The following is a 13680-nucleotide window of genomic DNA, read 5'->3' as shown; positions in this document are numbered from 1 at the left end:
GACCCCAGTTTTCTGTCCCAACACCCCACGCCCGAGAGCCTGGTTATCCAGGCCTCTACCTCCCAGACCTCCTTCCCATCCGCTCCCCCGGATCGGGAATCCAAAAGGCTAGAACAGTTTGGGAAGAAGCTGTTCTCCTCTCTTAGTTTGGGGTTGCGGTCTATCAACACCGCGTGTCTTTTGGACCATTACTCCCACTCCCTGTGGGATACGGTGGAGGACGTGCTGCCCCAGTGTCCGGAGGAGGCCCGGACATGACTCGCCCAGGCTCTTGCCGAGGGGCGGGATGCAGCACGGCATGCAATCCGATGTGGACTGGACACAACGGACTCGCTGGGCAGGGCAGTGTCAACCTCGGTGGCGCTTCGTCGCCACGCCTGGCTGCAGTCCACGAGTTTTCCGGGGATGTCCAGAGCACCCTCATGGACATGCCCTTCAATGGCAGTCGCCTTTTTGGCGACAAAGCGGATAGTGCGCTGGAGTGCTTTAAGGACTCCAGGGCTGCGGCCAAGTCCTTGGGCCTTTCGGCCCGCGCCCGCAAACTTCCGCTTTTTATCACTTTCGTGGCCAAGGAAGGGGCGCCCCCTCACGTCCGACTAGCCACAGGCGGCAGAACCAACCTCCACGCGGTCGCAGACGTCGATTCCGCCGAGGCGGTACAGGGGGACAACGTGCCGGTCCGTCCACATCTACCCCAGCAGCATCCGCCTCAAAGCCCTCCTAGTCCGAGCTTTCAGGCCCATTCCACGCCAGTGGGAGGCAGAGTTCACCATCACCTGCTCCACTGGCGCACCATCACATTGGACAGGTGGGTGCTGCAAATCGTACGAAGGGGCTACTGCCTCCCCTTCGAGGCGACCCCTCCAGCCATGCCACCGCCGTGCCACCGGAGGAAGTTATGGCCCTCTTGGCCAAGGGGGCCATCGAGCGCGTTCCTGGTCCAAAAGTAGGTTGTGGTTGTTATTCCCAATACTTTCTGGTTCCCAAGAAGGGCAAAGGGGGCCTACACCCTATCTTGGACCTCAGGAGCGTCAACACCTTCCTCCGGAGGGAGAACTTCAAGATGCTCACTGTAGCTCAGGTTCTGGCTGCCCTAGACCCTGGAGACTGGATGGTAGCGTTGGACTTGCAGGACGCTTATTTCCACACCCCTTCCTGCCGGCCCACCGGCGTTTCCTGCGGTTCACGGTGGGCCAGGAGCATTTTCAGTTTACCGTGCTCCCCTTCAGCCTCACCAGTGCCCCTCGGGTGTTCACGAAAGTGATGGCGGTGGTCGCACCTCATCTGCTCAGATTGGGGGTTCCAGTCTTCCCCTATCTCGACGACTGGTTGTTGAAGGCGGGCTCGCCCCAGGCAGTCGTTGTAGGAGAGTAGGATCTGCACTTGTGTTGCCCCCACTTTTTTTCTGATGTATACACTGGTTTCTGGCTATAGTCTGGCTGGGTCCCTGCTAATCAGGGCCCCAGTCTAACTGATCTCTCTAAACAACTTGGTGTGCATATTAGATGCACTAGTGATTGGATACTATGGTACCTTATGAGCCCCTAGTATATGGTACCTTAGGTACCTACGGCATTGGTACTTCACAGGCCTACCAGGGGCTGCAGCATGTATTATGCCACCCCTGGGAAGCACTCACAATCTGACACCACAGGCCTGCTACTGCAGCCTGTGTGAGGTAGTGTTAGCACTCCTCACTGAGGTATAGGTTCCTATATCTCACCATACACACACATATAAACCTATCAGTCACCCCTATGGTAGGCCCTATCAATCCCAAGGGCAGGGTGCATGGTTTACTATGTGAGGGGGTGCTTCTGCCTGAGCAGGACCCCTCTGCAGCTGGCATAGTCTATTCTCTGCTGCTGTGTGTGGATGCGGTTAAACCATATACTCTTAAGTGCATTATAACCTTGCGGTAAATGCTAACTTTGGAATGACTGCATCAAAACATGTCGTGTTTGGTGTCAAACAACTTGGAATCCTACCCCCACACCAGTAACTGGTGTGGGAGTAGGATCCCACCCTTCTAGAGGGGACGACATGTACCCACTGTACTACACGGTAGAAATCTTTCAGAGCCCTGGCATCACAAAATGGATGCCACCAGCACAGACACCGGGCTGCCCTCCTGCTGCTGACCGAAACTCGCAGTGAAGGGAGCCCAACAAAGGGTTTCCTGTCACAGGGAGGTGTCACCACCTCCCAGACAGGATTTAGTGTATTGGAGCTGGGTGGGTGCACTCTTAGAGTGCTTTGAAGTCCTGCACTGGGGGAGCAGTAGGCTCCTCTGTGCATATGCCAGCTCAAACCGGTTCAGGGGCTACCTGCCCCTGCTCTGGCGCGAAACTGGACAAAGGGAAGTGGGTGTAACCACCCACTACCCTGACCCTCCTAGAGGAGTGGTCATAGAGCTAGTCCCTCCCATCTTTTCACTATAAGATACCACACATTGCCAATGCAATTTAGATTACACCTGGACGGCGCTCAACTAAGAAGAATCCTGGCCCTTCGACGTTCCACTATCTCTGGAAGACTGAAGAATCTCCCTTGGAGTCAAGGAGTGACTCCCCTGCTTGGCAGGCACCAAAACTCTCTACAACGGTTGCAAACTTTACCACTCCCGCCGGAGCCCGAAGTCCCTGCGTCCCCTGAAGTGGATTTCCTGACCTCTCGACGGCCATTTTGAGTCCCCAGCGAAGCTGTGGCATCTGGACCCCACGAGTGACGAGGAACAGCAATACCAGGGAACCGTGCACTGATTTCGAGTGCAAGCCCTAAACTACGTCCAACGAAGTTGTGCTTTGGACCACTTGTTGCCCAAGTCCCTAGCAGGTCTAGTACCGAATTTCAGCGGCCTACCCCGTCCCGAGTGACCGTGGGCTGTTGTTAAACTTTTCCTGCAAAGGCGTCTTCGCGGTTGCTTGCCCGTTTGCTAGTAACTCACCTGAAGACTTGCACATCAATTCCAAGGGGTCGCCTGGTTGCTCTGGGCCTGCCCTCACTTACCCTCGCTGGGTAAGTCCATCAGACCTTGCTGGTCTGCACCATTGCCAATCTTCACTCCACACGAGACTTGCGGCTGCCAAGGCTTGTTGGCTCCAATCTGGGTGCCGACAGAGTCGACAACTGCAGACGTCATGGGACCTCCCGAATCCAGCTGCTGGTCATCGTCGAGCCTTCCTGGACCTCGTGAGCGAAGAGACAAAACACCATCACCGACCTGAAGAGACGAGACAGCTGTGGTCATCCATCTTGCTGGCCACCGGTCACTCGCAAGTGACTCTGAACTCTGTCCCCTCAATTTCTAGGTCTTCTGCAACTCCAATCCATCGTCGGATTCGAACGGACACCTCTCCAGTCGTCACAAGCAGCAAGTATCCAGTGATCTCCATTGGAAACAGCATCGCGACCCGACACCAAAGGACACCTATGCACCCGGCTTCCCTGGGTGAGGTAACTCGTGCACTCCGGTGCCCAAGTGTGTGTTGGCTCTCGAAATACTTACCCTGTAAGTTGCTTGCCTGTTGACTTTTGCGAAGTGCCCTAGAACTGTAAAATACAAACCGCGACTTTTGCCATTGAAACGCATTGAAAACCCACGTGTGTGTTTAGACACTGCACGCGTCTCCTGTGGGCTGATTACTTACCTGCTAACACTGCAGAAGTGAAGCCCCAGCGATTCCCAAGGCCGTAGGCCTCTTACTTTTGCAAGTCGAGTTTGTTAACCCATTATTTTAGTATATGGTCTGGTACGCCCCTAGGGCTACAGCCATATTTGTGCTTAATTTATTGAGAACTGTTGATCTTTTTAATGTTTACCTGGCTCTAATCTCATAAAGAGATTAGTAGAGTATATTTAGAAATAAATACATATATATTTGATATATATACCTGTGTGGTGTCTTTTCATTTGGTAATTCAAGAGATTATAAGGTAAAACAAGCTGCTTTACATTCCTCAGAGACTTAGCCTGAAGGCTGCTCTCCACAGCTACCACTAGGATAGCTTTCTTTAAAAGGTTGTCTTTAAACCTATCTACCAAGAGTCGAATTGGACTGGTGCAAGGTGGCCACTATAACTAGTGACCAGCATATGCCAGGCCAACTTCTCACATTGGTAGGCAGCGTGTGGGATTCCAGCTTGCCATTGTTTTACCAGAAAATCTCTATTTAAATTACTAACTGAAAACCACTTAAGGTACTCAAGGTACATATAAAGTCAAGCTAGTATCAATAAGTTCTACTGGACTTAGAGCTGTTTGTGAAGGGACAAGCACACCCTTGCTACAGCTCAAGCTAGGTCCAGTAGGCCTCAACTAGTGTAGGTAGTACAACACTGCACAACACTAGTATGTCTCACCATGGTGGAGCCAGTGGGTCCACCCCATCTCAGTACAAAGATATAGCCTACACTGAACTGAAGGCCTTATGCTTTGAAAGAAATCTGAGGGTGGGCAGGAGTCCCTCATCACAACACCTGATAGATCTGTTAGTAGCAGATGACCTGAGACAAGCTCTAGGAGCTAGTGGCTCTGCATCAGGGGGTAGGTCACACATAGTCTCTGGGTCTGATGATGACAATCAAGATGACCTGGACACTGTGGGTGAAGGGCCAGACCCAGAAGGGTCTGAAGAGAATAGAGGAAATCTCCCTAAGAGAGCTGACAGAGTGGGAGACAGGCCTAGGTCCCTCTCAAGGGACTCTGACAGGTCATATCACTCTAGAAGAGAATCTATTCCACAGAGGAACTCCAACTTTCCCAGGGAGACCTCCTCTGAAAGAAGGTTCAAGATGCTCCAGTATGAGGAAGCTAGGCTTGCCCTCAGAACCAAGCAATTGGCCTTAGATAGGGAAGCCTTCGAGCTCCAAAGAGCTTCAAATAAGGAGGGGTTAGATACCCCTGGTGGCAGCAACAGTGTCCCTAGAGGCAGAGATTACATGCCAGATCATAAGAACCTGTCCAAGGTTGTTCCTCCCTACCAGAGTGGGGATGATATCCACAAATGGATAACTGCTATGGAGAGGGCCTGTAAAGTTCAACAGGTCCCCCAGAAACAGTGGGCAGCAATCTTGTGGCTCTCCTTTTCAGACAAAGGGAGAGACAAGCTCCTCACTGTTAGAGAAGAGGATGCTAATGATTATGAAGCCCTGAAGAGTGCTTTGATAGATGGGTTTGGCTTAACTACTGAACAGTACAGGTTGAAGTTCAGAGACACTCAGAACGCACAGACTCAGGATTGGACTGACTTTGTTGATTGTGCAACCAAGGCTCTAGAAGGTTGGCTGGTGGGTAGTAGGGTAACTGACATTAAGGGATTGTATAATCTTATAATGAGAGAACAGATCCTTAATAATTGCCAGAACCAGTTGTTGCATCAGTACCTGGTGGACTCTGATCTGACCTCTCCCCAAGAATTGGGAAAGAAGGCAGACAAATGGGTCAGAACCAGGGTGATTCAGAAAAACCAGAACCAAGATGGTGACACTAAGAAGCAAGATCCTAAAGGCTCAGATAAGGGTGGGGATAAATCTAAACATCAGAAGTCTTCACAAGGGCCCCAAAAATCTGCATCTGGTGGGGAGTCACAATCTGCAAAGGGAAAAGGCCAAAAGAAGCCCTGGTGCAAATTCTGTAAACAGAAAGGGCACTAGACTTCTGACTGTACAAAGTCCAAAGACCAAACCACCACCACTCCAGCCCCTAAGGCAACTGTTCCCCCTAGTGCAGCAAGTGGTGGAGGTAATACTCAGAATAAGGGTGTAGTAGGGTTGACCCTGGGTTCTGATGTGGACTCTGGCTTAGTCAGAGTACCAACACAGGCAATGCTAGTTTGTGAGGGAGACCTTGATATGTCCTTCCTAGTGAGCCTCAGTAATCTGGGCAAATACAAACAGCAGCCTATCATAAATGGCAAACAGGCTTTGGCATTTAGGGACACAGGTGCTAGTGTCACCATGGTGGCAGAGGACCTAGTGGACCCTACACAGATCATCATCTGTCTCAGATCTCAGATTCCCCTCCTGAGGGAGGAGAAGCAGAGCCTGTAGAAGGAACTGCCCCAGAGGAACTTGAGCCTGGTCAGGTTGAGTTCTTGGGGGCAGGGGGCCCTTCCAGGGAAGATCTGAGCAAAGAGCAACAGTGCTGCTCCACTCTTGAACCCCTCAGACAGCTGGCTGCTGCTGAGGCTGCTGGGAGTGCTAGTGGGTCCCATAAGGTTTATTGGGATGAGGGGCTCCTATATTCTGAGGCTAGAGATCCTACCCCTGGAGCCACCAGGAGGCTGGTAATTCCTCAGACGTTTAGGGGGTTCCTCTTGACCCTAGCACATGATATCCCATTGGCAGGACACTTGGGCCAAAACAAGACCTGGGACAGGCTTGTACCACATTTTCATTGGCCACACATGTCTGAAGACACAAAGGAGTTTTGTCGCTCCTGTGTCACTTGTCAAGCCAGTGGCAAGACAGGTGGCACCACAAAGGCCCCCCTGATACCACTACCTGTGGTGGGGGTCCCCTTTGAAAGGGTAGGGGTTGACATTGTTGGTCCCCTTGACCCACCAACAGCATCTGGGCACAGATTTATACTGGTGGTAGTGGATCATGCCACCAGGTATCTAGAAGCTATACCCCTAAGGACTACCACAGCTCCTGTGGTAGCAAGAGCCCTCATTGGAGTTTTCTCCAGAGTGGGTTTCCCAAAGGAGGTCATCTCCGACAGAGGTTCTAACTTTATGTCAGGATATCTAACTGCAATGTGGAAGGAGTGTGGTGTAAACTACAAATTCACTACTCCCTATCACCCACAATGCAATGGGTTAGTTGAGAGATTCAACAAAACCCTAAAGGGAATGATTAAAGGACTCCCAGAGAAGCTTAGGCGAAAATGGGACCTTTTACTTCCCTGCCTTCTGTTTGCATACAGGGAGGTTCCACAGAAGGGGGTTGGCTACAGCCCTTTTGAACTTCTGTTTGGGCACCCTGTTAGAGGACCATTATGTCTGGTGAAGGAGGGATGGGAGTTACCTCTCAAACCTCCCAAACAAGATGTAGTGGACTATGTACTTGGTCTCCGCTCCAGGATGGCTGAGTACATGAAGAAGGCCAGTAAAAACCTTGAGGCAAGCCAAGAACTCCAAAAAGCTTGGCATGACCAAAAGGCTGTCTTGACTGTTTACCAGCCAGGCCAGAAAGTGTGGGTGTTGGAGCCTGTGGCGCAAGCAGCTCTCCAGGACAAATGGAGTGGCCCCCATACAATTGTTGAAAAGAAGGGAGAGGTCACCTACTTGGTAGATCTTGGCACTCCCAGGAGCCCCCTTAGGGTGTTCCATGTCAACAGACTTAAAGCATATGTGGACAGGGCTGACATGAGCTTGCTCATGGCAACTGATGAGGACCAGGAGGAGGAGAGTGACCCTCTCCCTGACCTGCTCTCACAGAACCCTGAAGATGGGTCAGTTGATGGTGTTGCTTTGGCAAGCAGCCTCACTGAACATCAACAAACTGAATGTAGACAAGTGCTACAGCAGTTTAGACATATGTTTAGCCTGACCCCAAGTCAGACTTCTTGGTGCACCCATGAGGTGGACACTCGGGACAGTCTGCCTGTAAAGAGTAAAATCTACAGGCAACCTGACCATGTCAGGGACTGTATCAGGACTGAAGTCCAGAAAATGTTGGAGCTAGGTGTTATTGAGCCCTCAGATAGCCCTTGGGCTAGCCCAGTAGTACTTGTCCCAAAATCTCACACCCAGGGCGGTAAGAAAGAGATGAGGTTTTGTGTTGACTACAGGGGCCTCAATGCAGTCACCAGGACTGATGCCTACCCAATACCAAGGGCAGATGAACTAATAGACACTTTGGCCTCAGCCAAGTATCTCAGTACATTTGACCTTACAGCAGGCTATTGGCAAATCAAGTTAGCTGATGATGCCAAGGCTAAAACAGCATTTTCGACCCCTGGTGGGCACTATCACTTTGTGGTAATGCCCTTTGGTTTGAAGAATGCACCTGCCACATTTCAGAGGTTGGTGAATAAAGTTCTGACTGGTATGGAAACCTATTGCTCAGCATATCTTGATGATATTGCTGTCTATAGTTCCACCTGGCAGGATCACCTGGTCCACCTCAGGAATGTACTGGAGGCCCTGCAGAAAGCAGGCCTCACTATCAAGGCCACTAAGTGCCAGATAGGGCAGAGTCAGGTTGTGTACCTGGGCCACCTTGTAGGTGGAGGCCAGGTTCAACCATTGCAGAGCAAGATCCAGACCATAATGGACTGGGTAGCTCCAACCACCCAGACACAGGTGAGCGCCTTCTTGGGCCTGACTGGGTATTACAGGAGGTTTGTTAAGGGATATGGATCTATAGTGACCCCCTTAAATGATCTTACCTCCAAGAAAATGCCAAAAAAGGTTCAGTGGACAGCTAGCTGTCAAAAGGCATTTGATGACCTCAAGCAGGCAATGTGCACTGCCCCCATCTTACAGAGTCCAGATTACAAAAAGAAGTTCATTGTCCAAACAGATGCTTCACAGCTGGGTGTGGGAGCTGTACTGTCTCAACTTAATAATGAAGGTCAAGACCAGCCAGTAGCTTTTATAAGCAGAAGGCTGACCCCTAGAGAGAAACGTTGGTCAGCTATTGAGAGGGAGGCCTTTGCTGTGGCTTGGGCCCTGAAGAAGCTGAGGACATACTTGTTTGGCACTCACTTCATAGTTCAGACTGACCATAAGCCCCTCCTATGGCTCAAACAGATGAAAGGTGAAAATCCTAAACTGCTCAGGTGGTCCATTTCCCTACAGGGGATGGACTATACAGTGGAACATAGACCTGGGACCCAACATGCCAATGCAGATGGACTCTCGAGGTATTTCCACTTAGAACATGAAGACTCAACTGGTCAAGGTTAGTTTAATGTCCCTGTGTTTGGGGGGGGGGGGGTTGTGTAGGAGAGTAGGATCTGCACTTGTGTTGCCCCCACTTTTTTCTGATGTATACACTGGTTTCTGGCTCTGGCTGGGTCCCTGCTAATCAGGGCCCCAGTCTAACTGATCTCTCTAAACAACTTGGTGTGCATATTAGATGCACTAGTGATTGGATACTGTGGTACCTTATGAGCCCCTAGTATATGGTACCTTAGGTACCTAGGGCATTGGTACTTCACAGGCCTACCAGGGGCTGCAGCATGTAATATGCCACCCCTGAAAAGCACTCACAATCTGATACCACAGGCCTGCTACTGCAGCCTGTGTGAGGTAGTGTTAGCACTCCTCACTGAGGTATAGGTTCCTATATCTCACCATACACACACATATAAACCTATCAGTCACCCCTATGGTAGTCCCTATCAATCCCAAGGGCAGGGTGCATGGTTTACTATGTGAGGGGGTGCTTCTGCCTGAGCAGGACCCCTCTGCAGCTGGCAGAGTCTATTCTCTGCTTCTGTTTGTGGATGCGGTTAAACCATATACTCTTAAGTGCATTATAACCTCGCGGTAAATGCTAACTTTGGAATGACTGCATCAAAACATGTCGTGTTTGGTGTCAAACAACTTGGAATCCTACCCCCACACCAGTAACTGGTGTGGGAGTAGGATCCCACCCTTCTAGAGGGGACGACATGTACCCACTGTACTACACGGTAGAAATCTTTCAGAGCCCTGGCATCACAAAATGGATGCCACCAGCACAGACACCGGGCTGCCCTCCTGCTGCTGACCGAAACTCGCAGTGGAGGGAGCCCAACAAAGGGTTTCCTGTCACAGGGAGGTGTCACCACCTCCCAGACAGGATTTAGTGTATTGGAGCTGGGTGGGTGCACTCTTAGAGTGCTTTGAAGTCCTGCACTGGGGGAGCAGTAGGCTCCTCTGTGCATATGCCAGCTCAAACCGGTTCAGGGGCTACCTGCCCCTGCTCTGGCGCGAAACTGGACAAAGGGAAGTGGGTGTAACCACCCACTACCCTGACCCTCCTAGAGGAGTGGTCATAGAGCTAGTCCCTCCCATCTTTTCACTATAAGATACCACACATTGCCAATGCAATTTAGATTACACCTGGACGGCGCTCAACTAAGAAGAATCCTGGCCCTTCGACGTTCCACTATCTCTGGAAGACTGAAGAATCTCCCTTGGAGTCAAGGAGTGACTCCCCTGCTTGGCAGGCACCAAAACTCTCTACAACGGTTGCAAACTTTACCGCTCCCGCCGGAGCCCGAAGTCCCTGCATCCCCTGAAGTGGATTTCCTGACCTCTCGACGGCCATTTTGAGTCCCCAGCGTAGCTGTGGTATCTGGACCCCACGAGTGACGAGGAACAGCAATACCAGGGAACCGTGCACTGATTTCGAGTGCAAGCCCTAAACTACGTCCAACGAAGTTGTGCTTTGGACCACTTGTTGTCCAAGTCCCTAGCAGGTCTAGTACCGAATTTCAGCGGCCTACCCCGTCCCGAGTGACCGTGGGCTGTTGTTAAACTTTTCCTGCAAAGGCGTCTTCGCGGTTGCTTGCCCATTGGCTAGTAACTCACCTGAAGACTTCCACATCAATTCCAAGGGCTCGCCTGGTTGCTCTGGGCCTGCCCTCACTTACCCTCGCTGGGTAAGTCCATCAGACCTTGCTGGTCTGCACCATTGCTAATCTTCACTCCACACAAGACTTGCGGCTGCCAAGGCTTGTTGGCTCCAATCCGGGTGCCGACACCGTCGACAGCTGCAGACGTTGTGGGACCTCCCGAATCCAGCTGCTGGTCATCGTCGAGCCTTCCTGGACCTCGTGAGCGAAGAGACAAAACACCATCACCGACCTGAAGAGACGCGACAGCTGTGGTCATCCATCTTGCTGGCCACCGGTCACTGGCAAGTGACTCTGAACTCTGTCCCCTTAATTTCTAGGTCTTCTGGAACTCCAATCCATCGTCGGATTCGAACGGACACCTCTCCAGTCGTCACAAGCAGCAAGTATCCAGTGATCTCCATTGGAAACAGCATCGCGACCCGACACCAAAGGACACCTATGCACCCAGCTTCCCTGGGTGAGGTAACTCGTGCACTCCGGTGCCCAAGTGTGTGTTGGCTCTCGAAATACTTACCCTGTAAGTTGCTTGCCTGTTGACTTTTGCGAAGTGCCCTAGAACTGTAAAATACAAACCGCGACATTTGCAATTGAAACGCATCGAAAACCCGCATGTGTGTTTAGACACTGCACGCGTCTCCTGTGGGCTGATTACTTACCTGCTAACACTGCAGAAGTGAAGCCCCAGCGATTCCCAAGGCCCTAGGCCTCTTACTTTTGCAAGTCGAGTTTGTTAACCCATTATTTTAGTATATGGTCTGGTACGCCCCTAGGGCTACAGCCATATTTGTGCTTAATTTATTGAGAACTGTTGATCTTTTGAATGTTTACCTGGCTCTAATCTCATAAAGAGATTAGTAGAGTATATTTAGAAATAAATACATATATATTTGATATATATACCTGTGTGGTGTCTTTTCATTTGGTAATTCAAGAGATTATAAGGTAAAACAAGCTGCTTTACATTCCTCAGAGACTTAGCCTGAAGGCTGCTCTCCACAGCTACCACTAGGATAGCTTTCTTTAAAAGGTTGTCTTTAAACCTATCTACCAAGAGTCGAATTGGACTGGTGCAAGGTGGCCACTATAACTAGTGACCAGCGTATGCCAGGCCAACTTCTCACAGTCATCTCCCACCTCCAGACTACGGCCGACCTCTTGCATTTGCTGAGGTTCTCCATCAATGTGCCGAAGTTGCATCTGAGTCCCTCCCAGCAGCTCCTCTTCATCGGAGCGGTTCTGGACTCGGCGCAGTTCCAGGCCTATCCTCCGGAACAGCGGGTCTGGGATATTCAGGCTCTGATTCCCATCTTTCGGCCTCTATCCCGGGTTTCGGGTAAGAAACATTAGTTAGTTAGATTCCTCACCGACCCACCCATCCTCCCCGTTCTGCAAACCGATATCTAGGGTTGAGGGCATCCCTTTCAGGGCCCTAGAATTTTTTGGCACCAGTCGGTCTCTTGCATGGCTCTGCGTTCCTGGCGCCGAAAGCTATGTACAAGAACTGACGTCAGCACGCGAGGGCGGCGTCTAAGTACTCCGACGACATCATCCCGGCGATTACGACGCCGACGACGGACGCGGAGCCGCAGACGACACCTAGCGACGCACAAGGGTATTGCTGACGAAAAATCTTTCCGGATCCAGCCTGACGCCTGGGGATATTCTAAGGTGAGGAATCTAACTAACTAATGTTTCTTACAGATATATCGTTACCGAAGGTAAGTAACTTGTTAATTGAGTTTTATTAGATTAATCTGTGAGCCAGGCATGACGACCCCTTCCTTGTTCAGTTGCAGTCACCTAAGATTCATTCAACCATCTATATTTGTAAGAAAGAAACACATATTGCTTTATTGGTTCTGTGAACCGTATACTTATGCAGCTATTTGTGTTGTTGGTGTGTGATGTGAAATTCATACTCTATCTGCCAATGATGTCACTGGAGAATATATTACCACTTAGAAGTGGATTACTTAAGCAGAATTTCTCTGTGCTTTACATCTATGCTTCAGTGATATATATTAGAACCGCATGTGTTTTTGGACTAAATAGTCACCCATTACTTTATTTCAGTTAAAAGGCGAGCACTTTGATCAAACAAAAGATTTATACCTTACACATTATAAAATAGCTTCTTTGTACTCTAAAGGAAAAGAGGAACGTTAAACACACCAAGGCCTCCTAAATAAACAATGAGATTTTAAACCAACTGAAACACAGGCCTATTTAGTATTACATTCCTGCTGACTGAGGGGGCCACAGATTTTTACTAAAATTGTGCCGGTGCAGCCAGAAAAGTTCAGCACCCCACTATCATTTCTGCCCCTAATAATTGACAAGCCCAGAGACTTTACCAGCATGTATTCCTGATAATTCTGAATCGATTGTGAAACTTAGTATCAGCAGTATTTCAGCATAGAAACCACAGATGTTTATCACAAAATCTTACCATTGAGCTACATCAGAATGTGGACTGCAAGTTTGACCTTCCCCTCATCCCACCTAGAGAGAGTTCACTGTTAGAGACAAGTGGCCACCCTTTTTTTCAATTTTTCACCCAAACTGAACCGTCAATACTTCCAAATTCTAAGAAAGGATATTTTGAATAGACTGTTTCTACACAAACTGGGGACCATTGCTAACCTGAACACTGCAACAGCCCATAAACTTCTGGCAAACAGGCTTTCTTTCGGCCCACTCTACAGAAGCTGTCATCCTCTCCTTCGTGGATGACATGCAGGAGGAGGTGGACAGAGGCATTACTTGAGCCCTCGTCTTCCTTGACCCAGCAATGGCCGGGGGATTGTGATTGCGGTAGAAAGGGAAAAACATTAAATTAAAAAAAAATCTCTTTAGAGATGTTTTTAAGGGGCATGTCACCTCAAAATCCCAAGATACAAGAAAAAAAACATGGGTGGCACATCCTTCTCTGTTCAAGAAGCCAAACTATGGAACGCTTTACCCCCCAAAATAAGATCTACCGACAACCACCTTATTTTCTGAATCAATCAATCAGGTGTTTATTAAGCGCGACTACTCACCCGTAAGGGTCTCAAGGCGCTGGGGGGGGGGGAGGGTTAGGGGGGTTGCAGGTTCCAGTCCAT

This window comes from Triturus cristatus, chromosome 1_2 (genome assembly GCF_964204655.1).
Source record: "Triturus cristatus chromosome 1_2, aTriCri1.1, whole genome shotgun sequence".
Lineage (NCBI taxonomy): Eukaryota > Metazoa > Chordata > Amphibia > Caudata > Salamandridae > Triturus > Triturus cristatus.
This window is presented reverse-complemented; position numbering follows the sequence as displayed.